Source organism: Hylobates moloch, unplaced genomic scaffold, assembly GCF_009828535.3.
Source record: "Hylobates moloch isolate HMO894 unplaced genomic scaffold, HMol_V3 SCAFFOLD_6, whole genome shotgun sequence".
NCBI classification, from domain to species: Eukaryota; Metazoa; Chordata; class Mammalia; order Primates; family Hylobatidae; genus Hylobates; species Hylobates moloch.
Genome location: NW_026652281.1, coordinates 144,690,910 through 144,712,653, shown reverse-complemented (window position 1 = coordinate 144,712,653; position 21,744 = coordinate 144,690,910). Strand labels below are relative to the sequence as shown.

The window sequence follows — 21,744 nt, the reverse complement described above, 5'->3', positions numbered from 1 at the left end:
AAATATGGATCAAAGGAGTCAAATATGTATGAAATCACTTCAGAGAATTTGGAACATGATATAAAATGTGACTTGCTATCATTTGCTATGGTTTGAATGTGTCCCGCCAAAATTCCTATGTTAAAACCTAGTCCCGAATGTGATGGGTTCGGGAGGTGGGATTAGGTCATGAGGGAGAAGTGTGTAGTAAAATTTGATGAATGAACGCACTTATAAGGGACTGTCTCCTTTTGAATCAGAGGGCTTAATACTTTGAGGCTTCCTGGCTTATGAATCTGAGAAGAATGTAATGAAGAGCCAATCACAGATCATATATTTTCCCCTGAAAAGAAAATTGATGGTAACTAAAATATCCCGTGGAAATGAACCAGCCTGATCATCCAGAAACATTTATCTAAGACTTCTGGAATAAAACAAGAAAAGAATCAAGCATTTAACAAGTTTTTTATTCAACCTAGCCTGTCTCAACCTTATCACTCTAGCTTATTATAGTACTTGGAAGAGTGAATTCAAAAGAAGCCTGTGATATGATATAAGAAGTAATATATTTGCTCTCTGTTCTTGGTTCCTGGCACACAGCCCCTAAAACCCTTAGAATCTCTGGAGTGATGAGGGTCTTTTGTTTGCTAATGAGATGAATAGGGGCCCCCTAGATTGTTTCAGGATGGGGACTGTTCACCAGAAAGATCATGATTAGAGGGTTGAGACTTTCAGCCTCACCCCCAACCCCTGGAGAGAGGAGAATGGGTGAAGGTTGAGCCGGTCAACAATGGCCAATGATGTAATCAATCATGCCTACATAATGAAGCCTTCAACAAAACTTAGAAGGACTAGATTCAAGGAGTTTCTAGATAGATGTACACACGGGGGTTCCTGGAGGGTGGTGCTTCTGCGGAAGGCATGAAAGCTCCACACCCCTTTCCTCCTATACCTTGCCAATACCTTGTACTGTGCTTCTCTTCTGCCTGGCTGTTTTTCTGTATCCTTTGTAATACCCTTTACAATAAATGGGTAAATATAATTAAAGTGTTTCCATGAGTTCTGTGAGTCACTCTAGCAAATTAATTGAATTTAAGAGAGGGGCTTGTAGAAATCCTAATTTATAGCCGATCAAAAGTGTATGTCACAAGCTGGGGCTTGTGATTGGCATCTGAAGTGGGGACAGTCTTGTGGGACTGAGCCCTTAACCTGTGGGATCTAACACTATCTCCATGTAGATAGCACTGGAATTGAATTATAGAACTCCCAGCTGGGGTCTGCTGGAGAATTGATTGGTTGCTGGTAGGGAGAAATCTCCACATATTTTGGTGACCAGAAGTTAAGTATTCCGTGTTGAACATGTGAGAGTAGGAAAAAGAGTTTGTTTTTTTCCTATCTCATCAAAGAGCCAAAGTGGCTTTCTCATGGGCCTACAAAAGATAGAATAAAGTATAGCAAGGATCCTCAAATTCTAACGCAACAATGCCCTTCGTGTGCCCTACCGGAAGTTCACTCCCTCGAACCATGATTTAGTCTTGACTTGACCTTATAAAGGGCAGTCAGTTGGAAGTTCCCAACCCAGTACTCTTCCTTTCTTTCTCTAATTTCTAAAAAACCTTCTAGGTAAAGTTTTTTTGCTTGTTTGTTTTTGCATCATCAGGCAAAGAAAAAAGGCAGAAATCAAATTCACACTGACTGGTAAAGGAACTTAAGGAGAAGAGAAGAATGGCTTGGAAACAGAGTTATGAAGCAGCCATGCGTGGCCCACACAGGCCACATTTAAACAATGGATTGGATATCCAAGTACAATTGATATTGTGGACTTGAGTCAACGGGCATAGGCAAGAAATGTGACTCTACTTGTGTAATCCTGGGCAACAATCTTTCTCATTCTCAGTTTTGTTATCTGTATGATGGGAATGGTAGTGTGTGACTGGCCCACTCTGAAGGTTCTTATGGCCAGACTATGAAACAAAGTGTATGAATAACACATGAGGCACCTACGTGCTAAAGGAAGTGATGATAGCAAGAAAAAAACCTATTCTCTACCTACTTCAAATGACTTCATACAATTTCAAGTTGAGGATAGCATGGTTACTCGTGCATAGGAAACAATCACTCCATTCACTTTTTATTTATTTAATTAAAATGTGTAGGGCATGGATTTCCTCAGCTGAAAAACTTGCTATTGCCTTGTTTGGCCACAAACAAATGACGGCAGTCACGAAAAAGCAAAATCACTTAAAAAATTAGAATCTGTTTCCCCTTCTAAGAGAAGGCGTTCGCATGTCCCAACTGACAAGCTTTCAGAACCTCTCTCTATCAAAGCACAAAAGCATTTTCAAGAAACACTGGACAACCCTCCAAAAAAATTATGTTTTGTTTTTTGCAAATCTGTAGGCTCCTGTGAGACACAAAGCAACAAGCCCTAGTCTATTAGTATGACAGGTAGTGCTCTTACTAACAACTGCTTTTTACTCCCTGTGACAAATATGCTTGATGCCATGGTTGACGTCTGTGTGGTAATCACGAGTGATGGAGAGGGGACGTCGGCGCTGCCGAAAGTGCCCCCCGATTTAATGTGAACGATTTGTCAAACGTGCTGTGATAGCAATGCTGTCAGACCTGGGCAGGGAAGCACTCTGTCATCTTTGCGCCAACCAAGGTCACTTTGGCAAGGAAAGGAGGGCTCTTGCCAACGAAATTTTCGTGTTTATCGGTGGTGCACATGGCCTACTTTCACAACTTGTTTTTCCTTCGATTAACAGATAACCATCTCAAAGTTCGGGAGACACTCCCCTGGAGAGATGCCTGCTACAAGAGACAGTCCCCAAGATGAGTCACTTGGCATCTCTGAGCACCAAAAACCAGAATAACAAATATGAAAACTAGGGCCTCATGTTGAACCAAATGCACCCAGGGAGCTTTGTTCCTGGCTGAAAGTAGCTTTTTCATATTATGCATTATAAGTAAAATATTGACAATATTAAGTATTAGCACGAGATTGGGTGATATGACTTTTAGTTTTATAGCATGACCTTCTGGGCACCAAATATTTCCTAAGCATCAAAAGAGCCAAAGGATGTGGCATCACATGCTAGGATGTGGTCTTCACACACTAGGCTCAATATGTTGGCCCAGAGCTCTAAAACAAAAGGGAAAAAAACTGGGTAAAAGAAAAGGAAGTACATTTTCAGTTATTAATAAAAAGAATAAAAGCAATGGGCTATGTAGGGGCGGGTGGGTTAGCTATCTTCATTCTGTATTCTGTGATATTCTTTGAGGCCTCATTATTACACTGGGCGTATCGCCTAGACTAGACCGTAAGCAACACAGGGCAGGGACTCTATCTTGTTGAGTTTTGCATTCTTATCTAGCACAGTATCTGCTCAGTAAATATTGATAGCATGAATGACTATCATCCCTAGAAACAAATGCAAGACAATTCAGTAAAAGGAAATAAGGATCCATGCCAGAAACTGCCAACTGGGTGCCAGCACAGCAATGCATTTTGTTTGTGGATAAACAATATATGTGAAAAACAATGGCTTAGTTGATGGGCGAGGTAGAGTACAAGGCCCAAAGTAATGGTCATCAACTGACAGTGTGCAGGCCAAATGGGGCACACAAGAAACATTCAAACTCCACATATGTGTTATTTATACCAGTCAATGTTAGCCTGTGAAATGCTCCCTGTTTTGTTTTTGTTTTTTATATTAGCTACTAACACTTAAGTATCAGGAGCTTTTACATACAAGCCTGGATTTTGGATTCTCTGAGAGAACAAAACTCAATGATCAAGCAGCGCTGGGATGAGTATAAACAGCTGCCCCTTTCAGTGGGGCATTCAGCCTCTGTTTTCCCAGTCCTGAGAGGCAAATGCCAGCTGCCATTTGTCACCATATTGGCACTATTACTGTTCTAATAGTAGAGAGACATTTCTCTCTACTGTATTGCAATTAGAAGTGACTCGGAGCGCCGAATGAAGCAGTGAATGATTTTTCTAGAGCCAGCCCTCTCTTTCCTCATTTATATGACCTGCCTGGGCCCTGTAGATATTTAAATTTGTGACCCTTAAGCTATGCCCTCTTGCTGGATTGCCTTCCTGATATATTCAGGAGAGCAGCAGTTCCAATTCAAGGCTACCAGAAAACCTGGTCTTTAAAGCTCTGGTATATAAATCTTGAAATACTGATTTCACCTGAAGCTGCTCATCAATGAAAGAAAGTGGGTTAATTAAGGTGAAAATGATATTTTTACAATACTTTAGAGATGAGAAACCCTTTTGATATCTGTAATCTCATGTAATCTTCAGCATAGTTTGTAACACTATTCCCATTTTGAAGATGAAAAAATTTAGGCTTTAAGTAAAATTACATCACTAACAGGATGAAGAGTTAGGCCTGGCAAGCATTAAATGCAAATCTCGTGGGCTAGGCCCAGAACATCAGTATTTTATTAAAAGTTCCCAAATGACTCTAATATGTAGTCGGGGTTGGGAACTACCCTCTTAGCCTTACGGACTAAATGCTGGTGCTTTCCCCAAATTCATATATTGAAGCCCTAGCCCTCCAATGTGATGGCATTTGGAGGTGAGGTTTTCTGAGATGGTCAGGTTTAGATGAGGTCATGATAGTGGGGTCCTGATGATGAGATTAGTGCCTTTGTAAGAAGGGACCAGAAAGAGTTGTCTCTTCCCATCCCTCCTTTCCCTCTCTGCCCCTCTCCTCCCTCCCCATGTCCCCTTCTCCCCCAACTTCCTTGCCATTTGAGAATCAAGGGCATCAAAAACCTGACCATGCTGGCACCCTGATCTCAGACTTTCAGAATCCAGAACTGTGTGAAACAAGTGTCTGTTGTTTGAACCACCCAGTCTATGATATTTTGTTACAGCAGCTGGAGCTGACGAGTGCACTTAGATTGCAGTTTTCCTCCTGCCATCACCATCCAGATTAAAGGAGTGCAAACACAGAGGTCTTGGCTCAAGGTCCAGGGCAGCCTGAACGAACACAGGTAGAGATAATATAACAGAAATTGCTCTGGGCTGGGCTTCAGGGAACTGGAGTTTTAGTCCGGGCTCTAACAAGCTATGTCTTTGTTGTGTTGTAAGAGATATCTGATTAGAATTAGTGGTTTTCCAAGGGGGTAAATGCATGAGAAGCCCCCTGAGGAAGCTTTTAACACTACAAATCTCCCTGGGCTCTATCCCTAACCTGGGAACCAGACTCTTCTGGGCGACACCCAAATATGCATATTTTTTAAAAGCTCCTTTCGTGATCCTGATGCGCATTCCCAGGAAAGAACCACTTCAGGAGATGATGAGGACTCTCCAGTGCCTATAATCTATGAGAAACAGCGAGGGGAGAAAACAGCCAATCAATTTACCTGGTACGTGATCAGATGTAATTACAGCACGAGAGTGTGGATGTACTAAATGTATACATACCTGCAGTTCAAAATTGAGTTCCCATTACAGAGTTACACTGGATTTGATGTTGAAACTGGCCACCATGTGATACCTACTCTACCCGATGAAAATAAGGACTTGTATAACACATACTCCTCAAGTTTGCATGCAAGTGGCCTAATTATGCTCAGCAGCAGTGACTCCAGGGGAACACTTCTCACTGAGGACCTAAGACTATATTTAAACAGAGAACTTTGGGATGAACAGTTATTCACTGGCCCTTTTTGGATAATGTGATATTTCATCTGATGTGTCTGAAGGTCATAGCGTGCTCAACACTGAATGTTTATTCTTTGTTCATATCCTTATACCATGCATGTAGACAAAGGCTGATTCATACTAGGTTCTTAATATTCAGTAATAAATAAATATAAAAAAGAATTTTTTAAATGACTACTGCTCTTTCCATGCTCTATTTTATCAAAATGGCCCTTAAAAATAAAAATGAACATGGAATCGTATGTTCTTCTGCTTAAGGCCCTTTAATGACTCCCCATGGCCTGCAGTCATGGGGAAAGTGGAAAATGCTCAGTATGTTTTAGGAGCATATGCGTGATCTGGCCTGGACAGCATCTTAGATTTCATCTTTCACTGCACTGACAAGGGATGACCTTGTCATTAATTGCAGTTCAAGAAACACACCTTGCCTCATGCCTCCAAGTCTTTGATCAAACCATATCCCTTTGCCTAGAATATCATCTTCCTATTTGTTTCCACAATATCTTTCAAAGTTTGGCTGTGTGAAATCTTTCTTAATCTGTGCAAGTAGGATCAATCATTCCATCTCTGTTTGCATTGTTGACAGACTTCATTCATGGTGCCTTTACCACCTTATACCACTTAATAGTTCTGCATTTTTCCCTCCTACTAGTCTGCAAACCACCAGATGCCTGATCCTAGGTTTGCTTATATCCCTGGCATCTGCCAAAAGACCTGGGTCACTGCACATGCTCACCAATGACAGTTTGAAGGAACACATTGATGTGTCTCATTTCTATCCTGATGACCTCCTGATGCTCCAGGTATCAGAAACATACTCTTTCTCAGACAGAGAAAATAGTAGGGAATTTTTAAATGAGAAGTCTTATAGAAACCCTAATCCAACATAAGAAATTATTTATAGACAAGGAGATCTACTAGATACTTAGATCACAAGAAAGATACCCCAAAAGATTAACGGTGATTAAGCTGCTTAAAATAAAGCCTCATGATGATGATCCAAACCCACATCAATCTTCTGTATAGATTCATAATACAAAGGAAGAGATTGAAAAAAAATGCCCCACTGCCCCATTTCATCAATGAAATGGTAATTCACTAATTAACTATTCAATTTGAGTTTCAAGGCTAAAAGTGAAGGCTTATGCTATTTTACGTGCTGCAGTTTTCATTGCAGAGAACAGACTCATTTCCTACCTACACCTTCTACCTTTCTTGGTAAATATTTCTGATCATTTCCTATGTACCAGATATTATTTTAGTAGTAAACAAGATCGAAAGATCTTACTGTTGTTTCATATTTTTATTTTTTTCTTTTACTCTCATCTACCTCTTTTCATCTTTTTAAATTTAGTTATTTTAAGAAAATCAGAAAGAAGGCTAGTATTGTTTTATTTCACTCCAATCAGGAGTCCCAGATACATACGTGTGCCCCACTACAGCAGGCAGCTGTTTATTAAATGGGGAAATGTGTACCTTACCCCTAAAATAAACTCCAAAACACAGACATATGCTACTTGAAACTCCAGATCAATTAAATGAGGTGCTTAATGAAAAATCAGGCACTTACAACAGTTTTCATTTTCACTCTATGTTGTAATCATTCCTTCTATGTCTTACCAGCAAGAACTCTGTTCTCAGCAGGTACTTCCTGTCTCCTCAACATCATCACTGATGAGAAAGTTCAACTTTACTGCTATTCCTCAAACTGATTCTATGATCTTAAAGACTACTCTTATTTTATTTTATTTTTGAGACAAGGTCTGACTCTGTTAGCCAGGCTGGAATGCAGTGGCACAATCACAACTCATTGCAGCCTGGAACTCTTGGGTTCAAGCAATCCTCCCACCCCTGCCTTCTGAGTAGCTGAGCCCACAGGTGCATGCCACTACACCCAGCTAATTTTATTTTTTTGTCGAGATGGGGTTTCACTATCTTGCCCAGGCTGGTCTCAAACTCCTGAGCTCAAATGATGCACCCATCTTGGCCTTTCAAAATGCTGGGATTACAGGTGTGAGCCATTGTGCCCAGCCAAGAATACTTTTAAACATCCTGTAAGTATCTCTTAACCTGGACACTACTTTTAACTCCCAGAAATGGTCTGTGATATCTGAAAACCAACACGGATTTCCTCCGAAATAGATGACATTAAGCAATTCAAGGAAACACCTCTGGCTTGAGTATCACCAATGAAATCTCACCATATCTAATGGAATTTAGGAAACCCGGTGTTCTATTAATTGATTACTAGCCCCTAACAAGAACAAATGACATTCCAGGTGCTTGAGGAACTAGTGATGGCTCAGTTTCTATAACCTTCTCTCACACCACTCTTTCTCTTCTTGTCACGTCAGCCAACTGGTCAACTGGTTACATTCGTGTTTTTCTTTCTTTCTTTTTTTTTTTTTTGAGACGGAGTCTTGCTCTGTCACCCAGGCTGGAGTGCAGTGGCCCGATCTCACATATGTGTTTTTCTAACTGAGATTCTAAAGTGTCAGAATCATACCCATCTTATAATTCTTATTCTTGATGTTCCTTGGAAAGCTATTCCCATGGCAGGCTTCTTCCATTACCCACAGTAAGTTCAAATGCTCCTGTTTTTAAGAGAACTTTCATGACCATTCTCTTTAAGGAAGCCCTCCTCATAACCACTTACTACCACACTACTCTGTATTTATTTTTAGCCTTTATCTGTATGAAATTTTCTTTTGTCCCTTGTTTATGTATTTATTTTCAGTCTCCTTCCATGCTCCACTGCCTGACAAAATATAAGTTCCACTTATTGAAGTTGCCTTGTCTTTTTCTCTCCTTCTTTCTCTGTGTCATCAGAAACTAGAAAAACCAATGCATCATCTATATAACATTTATATCACTTGAAAGTATAGATGGATTTATGTGAGTTTAAATGCATTCACAAAGAAGTAGTTTCTTTTTCAATGGACTTGAGCAAGTCATCTAAAATAGTCTCAACAACATCTACTCTCCAACCCCCAAACCCCCAAAGCTTACTGGACCTAACCGTGACCAAAAATACTCACTCTTCAGCAGAAATTGATAGAGAAATATTTTTTCTTTGCTCTGCCCTCATCAATAAAAAAATACAGATAATGAGACAATATGAAGGCGTGAGTGGAGAGGTGACACACACACGTCATAGTTCTGTCTTGCAGATGGCCAGCAATGAGTTTCTTGCAGATGGCCAGCAATGAGTTTCATATGAGGCAGTGAGTTAAAAGGTCCTCGACGCCAATTGGAAAGGGGAAGGAGCAGAAAATTGTTTAGCTCATTTTTCCTTCTTTGGCGAGAAATAGATGAGAAACAAACAAGAAGCAGCTGAGGAATGCAGGGTCTAAAAACACTCTATTATACTCAGTACTACAAACCTGCAGGGGAAAGGAATCTGGAGATCTAAATGCTAGAGGACAGAAATATGACAGCAACTTTAATGATCATAGCAGTATTCATGGCCAAAACCTTCCCACGTTTCCTGGCAAGAAAAGCTACCTTCTCTGTGTTTTTTTTCTATCCAATAATACCCCATCGTCTTCTCCTTCTTCTCTCTCCCTTTCCTTCCTTTCCCCTTCCTCTTCCTCCTGCCATCCTTCACCATCCCCAGTTCCTTTCCTTTTTTCCCATTATTAAGCAATAGATATACTCTAGGAAATGAGCATTAGAAATTGGTTGCAGGGGAATGATATTGAATACAACTCTGGGGAAAGTGTGTTTGCAATTTTTACTAAGCACTAACATAAGCAAAAGGGGAAGATTTATAGCAATAAATTATATTAATCAACTAAGTTAATATATTATCTCAGTGATTCATAGGGTAACAATAATGAATAAGAAATTGGAGTTCTAAAATATCCCAACCAGGTACAGTATTCCAGACATAAATTAAAGATTAGTTTGTAATCTATGAACACACTAAAATCAAGGACATTATCTCAAATTTCTTAGCAAATATTCAAAAACACAGTTACTCTCTCCTGGATCCTCTTGCTCTTTGAAAGCACTCCTTGAAGCTCACGGAGTAAATGCTAAATTAAACTTGTGTATACTTTGTCCTGTTTTTATGCTGGCCAAGTGCTGTTTTCAGGTGTAAAATATATGCAAGGAATAAGATGATGAATTGTAGACCAGCATTGTCCCATATGGTAATCCCTCTCACCACTTGTGGCAGCTTAAATTAGTTAAAATTAAAGAAAATTATAAATTCAAGTCCTCAGTCACACTACCACATTTAAAGTTCTCAATAGCTAAATGTGGCTAGTGCCTACTGTCTTAGAAATGTGAGTTTAGAATGTTTTCGTCACTGTGGGCCAGGACGTTCTACTGAATACTCTCCAATGGCAAGCAAGCATTTATCATACCAGGAGAAAAGAACAAGTACCAGTAGCGTGCAAATTATCTAGTGGGGTCTTACATTTTTCTGTTAATTATGTATATTGGTGCAATTACTGCCCAAATGGATTGAAAACTTCACACGGGCAGGGCTTTTCTGCTTTGCGCTTGCTGTAACCTCAGAGCTTGGCAAAAGGTCCTGCATAAAGCTGGCACTTGGTAAATCTTTGATGAGTGAATAAATTATGCCATGAATGTCAAATGGCAATGCCAAATAATCGAACAAAAGTATGTTTAAGGACTAATGAAAAAGAGAGAAAATGCCATTTAGTGACATATAAAGATAAATGTCTATTTTCCACATTGTCTCATCTGTCTAGGAAACACCCAGAAATCAATTCTACCCTTAACGTATGTGGATCTTCTTGCCCAGATGAGCAAATGAACCCTAACTGTATCAGCTGAGGAAACTGTGAAATTAATTGTGTTGACATCTACTTGGGCAGAAAACGGTTAACCCAGCATGACAGGGTTATGGTAGTGACTGAAAACGCCTCTGAGGCCCTAGAGAAAGAGTTGTTTTCATCTCATTATGTCTGCCTTAATAATTAGAACCAACTCATCAGCCCCGAGTTGAACGCCACATATAATCACTTTCCTGCATATTTTTTGAAGGAGGAAGCATAATAAGGTAAAATCTGTAGACTAATTTATGACATTTGTGGATCTATTTTCAGGAAAAGAAAAACTACAAGGCAATGGGGGATGCTAAAACTCTCTTTTAAGTGGTGTAGATTTTACTTAGAACCGTCCTTAAAATTAAGAAAAACATTATTTTTTATGTAGAAAAGAGCAAGTACATCACACTAAATGCTTTCTCTATTAACAAAAAAGTTTCTAATTTGCTGCCCAAATCAATCTTCTCTAATTTCATAAACACATTTTTTAATGTAAAAATCCAATACTCAGTTAAATGCATAGAATAAAACAGGAAATACAGGAACATACCATTAGGGAGAATATATAAGGAAAAAGTTATCAGCCTAGTCTGAACATTAACATATTTTTGCAATAAAATAGCCTTGGGAAGACTTTTTCTCCTCTGAGTTCCATGTATCCTATAAATGAAACAACATAATGAAACTTTTTGTTTTTGAGACAGTCTCGCTCTGTCACCCAGGCTGGAGTAGAGGGGCGCAGTGTTGGCTAATGCAAACTCCGCCTCCTGGGTTCAAGTGATTCTCCCGCCTCAGCCTCTCGAGTAGCTGGGATTACAGATACCCACCACCATGTCTGGCTAATTTTTGTGTTTTTAGTAGAGATGGGGTTTCACCACGTTGGCCAGACTGGTCTTGAACTCCTGACATCAAGTGATCTGCCTGCCTTAACCTCCCAAAGTGCTGAGATTGCAGGTGTGAGCCACCACGCCCAGCCATGAAACCTTTAATGATAGTCTCAGCCACTTCACTGTGCTTTTATACTCCACAAGTCATCTGTCAGCTATCATAGAATATTTCACTAATCAAAAAGCAGTGAACGATTTTCTAAAAAAATCACCAAATCTCTGTGCTAAACACAACACAAAATCAATCAAATAAACAAATAAAAAACCCCAACTAAACCATCTGGCTATTCCACTTCAGGTCATACTAGCTAAAAATGGCATTACATAAGATTATGAGCAACATGGTAAGGGCTCTTACCCAGAGGGATTCAAAACAAGAAAACAGGTTTCTAAGTTTTGCCACGGGGACCGCCAAACTATTTTTGCTGGCAGTATTTTCCCAATGGAATCAAACTGATCTATAGAAAATTCTTCACTTCCAGTTGGTGATTTGTTCAGATATAATCAGGTTTGAATTATGTGGAAGAAACAGCACTTGAGAGTTATAAGGTTTACTTTTAACTCTGAAACATTAGGTTGTAGGTGGTTTTGTAAAAAATCAATTAAAATGCCCATCTGCAAATTGGGAATCTGCATTTGTTTGTGAAGTTCCTAATTTAAGAGGATTGTTCCACCCTTTCTCTTTCTCTGTCGTTGAAGATTTCATACCCTACCTAATAAGACAACACACACTCAGCCCCCAAAATTTCCCAAGCCCTACCTTAAACTGCTGATCATTTTCCGCTATAAATTCTATATACAAAGTTATGCACAAAGATACAAGAAGGCACTCTCTTTCCACTAGCCTGGGTTTCTCTCCCATACACTGTTTTGCCTTTTAATGTTTGCTTCCATGTTCATTTATTCCAAGCATTTATTTTATAGCTCAAAAGAATGCCTAAAAAAATTTCAACTGTCTTCTCAAGTGAAACAAAGCCCTTTAATCTTTGAGGCTTTGCTAGGAGAGCATAGTTGCTTAAATGAAGTTCAAAAGAACTCTTAATGTAAGAACTTTCATGATGGGGGAGGGAGTGATTAACCTGCAGTATAAATTATGCTTGTCTAACTTAATTTCCAGTTTAAGAGAATCACTTTTTTCTCCTTTACTTTGATAACTGCCAGCATTTACATTATTATGCATTGCCTCCGACATTAAAAAAAAAAAACAAAAAAAATACTCTGATGATCATACCTTTAAGTTAAAATACTAGTGACTCCAGGAAAGAGAGTAGCTGTTTGTAGGAAGGTTGTGATTAGACGTAGTTTAAATTTCACAGTAGGTTTCTGAATTGCCATAAATACTCCATACATAACTTTCATGATGGTTTTCATTTTCTAACACGGGGTCACCCATGTAATAAAGCACAGTAATACCCTTCTTCTCTAGACATCACTTGCTATCCATATTTACCCAAGCTGGCAAAATGTAGAAAGATTATTCTTTGCAGCCTTTTTAATTACCAAAATTCAAGTTGCTTTTAAAATATCATAGTCCCCCTTGAGATTTCAGGAGAGCTGGAGATCACCATGGCAATAGGAAAATGGTGCCAGCCTCATGTTGGCACAGACTTGCTACACATCTCAGGAGACTTGCACATGAGGGAGAATTGAACTTGTGTAAAAAGCAGGCACTCTCCCTTCAATCCTTTATTTTGGGAACAAAATGACAAATTTCATGTTCCAGAAGGTAAATAAGAGAATGTTGTAACCATATGCCTTCCTCTAATATACACAATTAAAATGCAATATCAATCTGCTCTCCTGGTATGTAAAGTAAAAATGGAAAGTTAACAGACAGTGGCCCACATATGATGTCCATGTGCCAGATTTGCCTCACTCCTTCATGCTTCACTGGTCTCCCGTGGACCAATCTCTCTGACTCCAAAAAGGGTTAATGCAGCTAAACTCATGGAATGTGGGTGTGATTGTGTCGTATCCTGTTATTCACAGGTTTGTTCATTCATTCTTTCAGTCAACATTGCCTGTCTACTCAGAATATGCCAGGCAGTAAAGAACTATAGGTGAAAAACACAGCCCAGTGAAAGCAGTATATATGTGTGCACATGCATGCACATGTGTGTATGCATGTGGGTGTGTAATTATGAGAGAATGTGGTTAGTGTGGTGGGAGAGATTTGTACAGAATACTATGAAAATATGGAACTATGACATGCATATATAAGTTTAAAAGTAATACAGCATTCAGATATTAAAGTGTGACAAAACAAATCTTAATTATAATGTAATAACATAAAATTACATACATATTAGTAGCACTGTAATTATCATTCCTCTCTCTGCTGTCCTCTCACCTGCTCCCCACCACCCTGACTCCTTATGGTGTCAAATGCCTATTTTATCTGTTCTGTTTAAAGTGAACCAGTCCCAGTATTCAAGGAAAATTTTACATGTTCTCAAAAGCTTCGTGGAAGTTGCATATGGGGATGGGGCGTGGTGGCTCACGCCTGTAATCCCAGCACTTTGGGAGGCCGAGGCAGGCAGATCACTTGAGGCCGGATTGCCTGAGGTCCAGAATTTGAGACCAGCCTGGCCAACATGGTGAAACCCCATCTCTACTAAAAATACAAAAAATGAGCCAGGCGTGGTTGCACATACCTTGTAGTCCCAGCTACTCAGGAGGCTGAGGCAGGAGAATCACTTGAAACTAGGAGACGGAGACTGCAGTGAGCTCAGATTGTGCCACTGCACTCTAGCCTGGGCAACTGAGAAAAACAGTGTCTCAAAAAAAAAACAAAAAAAGGAAAAAGAAAAGAAATATGTATGGGGTATTTATGGCAAGTTTGCCCCAGCAACTCTTGTCCTAGTGTCAGTATTTGGGCCAGGAGAAATCATCATAACTCCAAGTGTGTGAGGACTGAAAACTGAAGGACTGAGCTCATGAACTTTTTCCGTAAGCAGCCGGATTTAGAAAAGCCAGGCTCTGAACTGTCCCCTTCAGGTGCTCTTGGGACCTCCAGTTCTATCCACGTTTTGTGTCCCCCGAAGGTGAACTGATTGCTGGAGAAAACCTTTCTTCCAAACCAAATGCAGAAATCCTGATGGATGAAGAGTTATCTCTTGATGCCTCTGCATTTTTTTTCTTTTTTTTCCTTTTTTTTTTTTTTTTTTTTTTTTTTTTTTTTTTTTTTTTTTTTTTTTTTTTTTTTGAGGCAGAGTCTAGCTCTGTTGCCCAGGCTGGAGTACAGTGGCATGATCTCGGCTCACTGCAAGCTCCGCCTCCCGGGTTCACACCATTCTCCTGCCTCAGCCTCCCGAGTAGCTGGGACTACAGGCGCCCGCCACCACGCCCGGCTAATTTTTTGTATTTTTAGTAGAGATGGGGTTTCACTAGGTTGGCCAGGATGGTCTCAATCTCCTGACCTCGTGATCCACCCGCCTCAGCCTCCCAAAGTGCTGGGATTACAGGCGTGAGCCACCGTGCCCGGCCTGCATTTTTATTTTTTATTTTTTACCATTAACACAGAAAATTTACTGATGAAACAATAGAAAGTAGTTCAATGTAATTAATGGGAATTGGCCCAAGACATTCTTGGAACTGAGGGTTTGTAGGGAGGTCCTTGGGGGGACAGTCCAGTAGGAAGGAGAGAACAGGGTTAGACAGAGTCAAAGCCAGACCTCCTGCTTCCGACTGTGGGGCACCATATTCAGGCTTTCGGGGCCTCTGTTCCTTCATCTAGAAAATAGGGACAATATTTACTTTTCAGAGTTATTGATGTTTACTTCAGATAATGACAGTAAACTGTCTGGCACCTAATTAGCACTAATCACTGTTGCTATTCCTCTCGCACCCCCAATAGTTGTTGAACCATCTAACATAGAACTTGCCATCACATGAACAGGACTGGGGTATGCTGAACAAAGTAGCGTTAGGAGAAAAATTCAAGTCTAAAGGGCAAAACCAAATAAGGGGGGTTAGGTTTTGCTTCCATTAACAATATCCTTAGGTAGATGTGAACATTTACACACTGAAATTACATTTAAACCAAACAGTCACTCTGTCTTTCCAGTAATCCCCATGCTTAGTGACTGCAATGAAGTTTTTCTTCCTTTATTTTATGGGGGAGGAGAGGGAAGGGAAACACGGTGGATAAAGCTTTACACAAGGCTGTTCTTGCTGAGGATTTAAACAAGGATCTATTTGTACATTACAAACATGAAGTGCAAATACTCTTACCAACCCTAGATCTGAAGTTCAATGTCAAAACCAGCTGTTAGTTTGTGTGTCATGTTTTGATATAAGAGGCTTCCTTCCTCAGACACAAATAAGTCTGAAATTGCTAAAGGAATACTAAACAACTAATGAAATCCAAATGGCTCTCTATTTATCCTCCTCAATGAGAACAGCAATACAAGACGTATCTCATGAATACTTGAGGGCTAGTATTTTTTGAGAAAGTAATTGGATTGAAAATTAATCTTTTGTTTCAGAATACGTCTGTTTGCTGTGAATCTTGCTGAGGTTAGACTTCATGTCAAAAACCTTGATCGTGGGACAAAATCCAGTCAGTTCCATCTCCTCCATCATCCCAATTTGCTGAGTAAGTCATTTTGTTTCCCTGGGCCTCAGTTTCCTCTTATTTCAAAAGCCAGCTTTGGGCTCGATATTTCTTGGCACCTTAGAGTTTCTGTGATTCTAAATGACTAACAAAGGTAAAAAGTAATTTTACATCTTATAGTCTTTTGATTCCATTTTACTGACATTTCTTCTGATTGTCTCTTTCCCTGGTAGCTTTTCCCTCCTTTTCCCTTTTTAATAAGAGAGAGGCTGTCTTGAGAGATAGTAGCTGCTCATGTAAAAGAAGATTTATCTGATAATAAGGTGAGATGATTATCTTAAAACCTTGAAATTGATGTTCTCCAAATGAAGGACCCAGAAAGGGCTGCTTGATTTTGCACTGATCAGTCCTGGCAGTTTCAAACGAGTAATTTCAGTTGCAGGACCATTAGAAGATTTGGAACCATTTTATTTTCATTTGAGCTGGGGTCAGGACAAACATAATGCATTTCAAACTGCCAGCAACAATAAACCTTTCACTTCCTAATCTGTGTTTGTAACTAAAATTGCAAGGGCTTTGGTGTATCAAAAATAGTGTGGCATAAGTGAACAGATCAGATTTTCCTCTTAGTCATCTGGGATAACATATGATCGAAGACAGACAATCCCTGCTTGAGGTTAGTTCTTTCTATTTGAAAAGACACCGAAGTGCACAATCCTCTCTCCTTTGCTATCTGAATCCCTGACCCTATAAAGATAAATAACAAAGAATGCCTCAAAATTGCAATTACATTACAAGCATTCAATTCTGATTCTAGGCTTTAAAGATTGCTCTTTTTAACACATAAAAAGATCGTAATTTATATCAAATAAAACATGGAAATTACATATCTGTACAGAAGGACATTTGGATGCAAACACTATTTCTAAATTGAATGTCCTGATAGAATCTGATTTCCAATATCTAGAAGAGAGACTTGTTTCATGACAACCCACATTTCTAGAGCCATATTCAGCTACTACATTGCCATGTGGGTTAGACTAAGCATTATATTTTTGTAGATTATATGTTTTAAAGATTAAAATAAAATACCATGTGCTTTCTCAAATTTGCATCTCACATATTGCATTTAGGTGCAAAGTCTGATGTTATCTATCAATGGGAAATACAACTTCTATGGCTAAAGACAGAAGGAACAGAAAGCTGACACCTGGCATTGTATGATTTGATCTTAATACAGTTTAATTTTAGTAGTGGGTGCATCAAGCCAGATTTCCAATCCACTAACATATTTAAGGAATTTGAGTTTTTCTTAAATACTGTATATTTTTAAATTGCTTCAATTTTATACAATGTTCATTTCCATCAAGCAGGGAACATACAACTTAAAGAATGTTCATGAAAAGAGTCTAAGTATGCATGAGGAACGTCACATTTCAGCAAAGACAGGTACCTCAGTCATCTCTAAATCTACATGTGGTTGTCACCCAATGACAGCTGCGTGATATTACTGGCATGTTGTGCCCACAACATGGATATTTCACTGAGATGAGAGAGAAGAAAGTAGCAAGTACTCTTGCTTTATGAGGACCCATGCCAGGAATGCTTGTGAAAAGAAATGCGAAGATCCATAATGGTGGTTTATCTTCAACACCAAGAAGAAGTGCTCATAACCAGAGACATTCTTCCCAATTTCAGGAGTATTTCTATTAACAGAGTGGACAGACCCAAAGCATGGAGTATTCGCGTTATCATCTAAAGGCAAATCCAGAGCTTACAGTGAAGATAAGGATAAATATTTGCAACTTTAATTTAGTTCTCATTCCTAACTTCTCTTTCCAGATAGGTAGAAGCCTAGAGCAATGGACACAGATTCTGTGGTCTTGGACTAAGCTGGTGGCTAAATGCAATTTGGCAAAGGGCCAAGGTTTATAGGGCTTAAAATCTCCAAATGCAGTTCAAAGAAATTTTATTTTACATGGCCCAAGGGGAAAGGCAGAATTTATGTCCATAAGAAAATGACCAAGCCAGGGTACATGATCAGAAGAAGAAGGTCTACAAAAGAGGGCAGAACATGGAAAGCTTTTCCAAGGTGATGACCCTTTTAGAAAAACAATTGTTTTCTTAGCACAAATGAACAGAGAGGGTCAGATCAAATATTCTTCAGTGATTCGATTAAAACTCAAAGTCATCTGTTTTGTAATAATACTCTAAAGTGAAGGGAGAGCCAATATCCAACAGTACAGAATTAATTCCACAGGAAGTGAGCTGTATCTATCTTTATCTGTTACTATACCTTCAGAAGCTAGGGGCAGGACCATGCAAAGTGAGAGCACTTGATAAATCTTACTTAAGGAATAATTTCCAAATGAACTAAATGAATCACACAGTTTATAAAAGAAAATATTAGGCAATTATTAAAATAAAGTTTTTAAAACAAAGAAAAAACCACAATAACATTAATGTTAAAAGTAGGCTACTAAGTAACAAGTAAAAAGTATGATATTAAGTAATATAATAAGTAATAAGATATGATATTACTAAGTAATAAGTAATAAGTATGATATAAATCTCATTGTATTAAACATTTTTTTATATGATATGCCTAGAAAAATACTGGAATCTATATTGGAATCACATTGGATACGACGTGTATAACAGAAAAAAAAACAAAAAATCGAATGTATGTTTTTCTTATTGGTAAAGAATATGTATTTTATTTAAGTAAATAAGAGCTTATCTGTAAAAATACAATCAAACCTAAAACTAGTCCACATAACTTTGAATATGCCCACCTCAAGCTCACAGCACAATACCAAAAGCTTCCAAATTTAAGTCTTTAGAAGGGACCAGGGTTTGGCAAAAGAAAAATCAGTGAGACAGGTAGAATGAAATCGCATTTCGGAGGCACCATTTGTGTGAGTAGAACAACTTCACAATCAATGTAAAATTTTCTGGATAAACAATATAAGGATTGAGTTGATGGTTTTAAATATGCTGAAGGGACAAAATGTCAGGAAGGCTCCGGGCTGCCTTGTTCTCTTAAGTTGCACCCTATAAATAACCCAGTTTAGAAGACCCACAAATGGAGAAATACAATAGTCCAGGCTTAAAGTAATAAAGGGGTTTCCCAACATTTCCACACCGCTCTTGCTGAGCTGGGGCTTCTCTTCCAGGGGGATAAAATAGATCTCCATAACAACAGCAGAATGTTTGCCCACTGATGAATCAGGTGTCAACACAACACAAAGGTACTTACAACTTTGGGATGCTTTTAAAATCACATTCCATAAGAGGGTTACCAGAGAAGAAGCCGAACTCAGCAAGCACTTGGAGCTGAGGAACTGAACTTTGATATCTTTTTTTTTTTTTTTTTGAGACCGAGTCTCGCTCTGTCGCCCAGGCTGGAGTGCAGTGGCGCGATCTCGGCTCACTGCAGGCTCCGTCTCCCGGGTTCACACCATTCTCCTGCCTCAGCCTCCGGAGTAGCTGGGACCACAGGCGCCCGCCACCATGCCCGGCTAATTTTTTGTATTTTTAGTAGAGACGGGGTTTCACCAAGTTAGACCAGGATGGTCTCATCTCCTGACCTTCTGATCCGCCCGCCTCGGCCTCCCAAAGTGCTGGGATTACATGATACCGTTTTGATTCAGTTCCATCCAACTGTGTGACAGCCTTCAGTGCCCAACCTAGGTAAAGTCCTCATTAGAAGGAATGAACGCTTGCCCTCATTCCGTATTGGTGTATACTGTGGCATGGAATAACCGCCTCCTGGCAAATGCCATATCACTTGATCTCAGCTCCCTCACTGTATTTTCCAGTTCTCGTATTTTATTTTGATGCTTACACTCTCAACAGCGTACATAAAAATATGTGCAAATTGCAAAGCACTATGAAACTGTTACTTCTTATTGCACCATTGTTTAGAAGGATCAGAGCAGGGGATATATCCTGCTAACTTTTCTTGTCAATGATTATTAAGAATGCCAACTACCATTCTGTGAGTGGCTGTTCTAGGCAGAAATAGGGTTAGGGCTTTATATATGCATCCTTTCTGTGGAACACAAGCTCCTGCAGGATACTCTTCCCATTTTACAAAAAATAAAAACTAATATATAGAGTTTAATTTATTTGCAAGATGTTATAGAGCTACTATGTATGATAATTGTATAATACTGCCTACTTCAACTACAACCACTACTAATCATCAAATAAATGGCCAATGACTGAAATGCCTTGAGAACTGTCTCTTAAGATCTGATTAGAATTACCTTCCATTGTACACTGAAAAGAAACAAGACTCACCGGAAACTGAAATTAATTGGAAGAAAGCCTGCCCGATTTGAGTATTCAATGTAAGTTCCTAGGTTGAGTAATAGATTATATATTTACCCCTCAATAAAATGCAAACCACCAAACCAAATAATATTCTCTGTCTTCAAAAAATAGCAAATGTTTATGCCATACATTAAATCTGGGAGAAGATGGGTTCAAATAAACCAAACAAGTCTTTATTGTTGAACTTGTCAGAGCTTTTAATATGATAATAGTTATTCTAAACTGGCAAAAAATGGCTATTGTATGAATTAATTCTCAAATTTACTCCGCCAAGGAACCCTTTCTTTGCAGAGCTTTGCACTAGACTGGCTTTCTATAGGTTACATCTTACAAAATTTTATCATGGGGAAGCTAGAGCAATGAGAACTCTCTTGCTTGCTTAGTGCAATTATTACTGACATAAATGTATAAAGACCAACCATATTAGATCAGCATTTTACTTTGTGCAGTTACATTTCAAAAGATGAACTTGGCCCATGATAGATGAATATCATGAACACTTTGTTAACAGATATGCATTGTTTTCTCAAGAAGAAAAGAAAGTAGATGTGGGAGAAATTTCTTACATCATTGTATGCAAACACGTAGGTATTTAAAATAAAATTGCAGGAAGACATGCCTGATTAAGACAAATCTAAGAGAAGTGGGTCAAAACACAAAACCCACATATTCAAAATGGAAAAGATGTTTTATTGGAGATCAAAGAAACAAAAATGAGACTAAAAAAAAAACCTTACCAAATTAAAGAGACTCAAGTCAAAGAGGAAAAAAATACTACTGAGGCACGGCACCATTTTTCTGCTTTTCTACATACACACACAGATACAACTGAATAATCAAGATGAAAAGTTAAGCAAGACAATCCTGGGAGAAAAAAAATAAAAAGGAGTGGTTCTTTTATTACATTAAGCTTACTATAAACTTGCAATAACAAAACGGTATAGTAATAGTGCAAATATCTAGTAATGGATTCACCATTTAAGAAAATAGATCCTCATATCACACACACACATACATACATACATGCATTTCTAAATTAACTTAGCAAGTTAATGTCATTATAACATTATTTTTTAATTGCTAGGAGAAAATATAGTATGCATTTATTGAACCTTACAATGGGGATATTTTTTAAAGCTAAGAAACAATTCAAGATATCTGAAATAGTAGAAGAAGACCTTAGACCTTACTACGTCGAGATTTAAAATATCTTCTTATGAAAACAAAACTGATTTTCACATGAAAAACAAAAAACACTATTTGGAAAAAATATTAGCTGTGAATACAACAAGCGGAAGTTTCTTATATCCTAAAAATAATGCAACCTGACTTTTTAAGAAAAACGTAATCAAGCAGAGAATTCAGTGGTTAGTAAATCAAGAGATAAGCATATAACTGTAGAATAACTAAAATATAAATCGAACAAAATAATTACTATTATTACTTATTACATAGACAAAGATGATAAAATGATACATCAAACTATTCAAGCTTTTACCT

At 38.6% G+C, this 21,744-nt stretch overlaps 1 protein-coding gene across 5 annotated transcripts in view; it reads right to left on the bottom strand.

Moving 5' to 3' along the window:
• TENM2 (teneurin transmembrane protein 2) overlaps positions 1-21,744 on the bottom strand; it is a 1,386,931-nt gene that overhangs the window by 651,620 nt on the left and 713,567 nt on the right. The window lies entirely within an intron of this gene.